The sequence below is a fragment of the Gadus morhua genome, chromosome 18, assembly GCF_902167405.1.
Source record: "Gadus morhua chromosome 18, gadMor3.0, whole genome shotgun sequence".
Classification (NCBI taxonomy): domain Eukaryota; kingdom Metazoa; phylum Chordata; class Actinopteri; order Gadiformes; family Gadidae; genus Gadus; species Gadus morhua.
In genome coordinates, this window is record NC_044065.1 from 4,649,071 (window position 1) to 4,650,576 (window position 1,506).

Consider the following 1,506-nt stretch of genomic DNA (forward strand, 5'->3'; position numbering starts at 1 on the left):
TCCTCATGAAGATCTGCTCATGAAGATCTGCTCATGAAGATCTTCACGGAGATCTGCTCATGAAGATCTCCTCATGAAGATCTTCTCGTTAAGATCTGCTCATGAAGATCTTCTCGTTAAGATCTGCTCATGAAGATCTTCATGGAGATCTGCTCATGAAGATCTCCTCATGAAGATCTTCTCTTTAAGATCTGCTCATGAAGATCTTCACGGAGATCTGCTCATGAAGATCTCCTCATGAAGATCTTCACGGAGATCTGCTCATGAAGATCTTCTCTTTAAGATCTGCTCATGAAGATCTCCTCATGAAGATCTGCTCATGAAGATCTCCTCATGAAGATCTTCACGGAGATCTGCTCATGAAGGTCTCCTCATGAAGATCTTCTCGTTAAGATCTGCTCATGAAGACCGCCTCATGAAGATCACAAAGGAGGTCTGCTCATGAGGAGAAGAACGCCGCCGCCTGTATCTGATCCTCTAAACTCCACAGGGCTCTGGGCGCTCTGGGAGAACCAATCCCACCGCCCCGTTGTGGCAGCAGTAAAGGTGTAGCGCGTCTCGTTTCCCCTCGCAGTGAAACATACGTCTGAGCCGCACGCCCCACGGTCTGAGATCCCCGATCACAGAGATGACAAGAAAAGTGTTGCAGCCTGGGGGGGGGGGGGGGGTCACCTCCACTTGACCCCCTGCTCTGGTGGGAGGTGAGCGGCACCTCTCCCCAGAGTGTTGAACGGGCGTCGTGACACTCCGGCGCCGCGGTGTCGTCGTGATCCGGTCAGAAGCAGTATGCCCGGGCGGCGGGGGGGTCAACGGGGGGTCAGAGGGGGGGTGGGGGGGCAGGGCGCGGTGGGGGGCGCTGGGGTCCCTGCGAGCGCAGCAGAGCAGCGATTGGCCAGGCCGCCGCCTGCCGGTTGTCATCATTAGACGCCGGCCCACCTCCTGCAGACAGCGTATCGCAGCTCCGATCTGTCACCCTTCGCTCGCCCTAATGTGTGAAAGCAAGACGTGTTGCGCCTATTAGCACTTCCTGGTAGAGCTGGCATGCTGATCCCCCCCCCCCCCCCCCCCCCCCCGCCCCGCCCCATGGCCCCCACGGCCTCCCCCCTCCCCCTCCCCGGGGAGCCTGGCAATATGGTGCGGAGGGTGACCGCCTGCCAGCGCTGGCCCCCGCTGTCACAACACATCACGCATCGCAACAACCACAGAGCCCCCGACCGACGCCACCGCCACCACCACCTCCTCCTCCCAGCACAACCTCCTCCTCCTCCTCCTCCTCCTCCCAGCACAACCTCCTCCTCATCCTCCTCCTCCTCCCACCACCACCACCAGTCTCCTCCTCCTCCTCCTCCTCCTCCTCCTCCTCCTCCTCCTCCTCCTCCGACCACCACCACCAGTCTCCACCTCCTCTTCCTCCACCTCCTCCTCCTCCTCCTCCTCCTCCTCCCACCACCACCACCAGTCTCCTCCTCCTCCTCCTCCTCCTCCTCCTCCTCCTCCTCCCCCTCC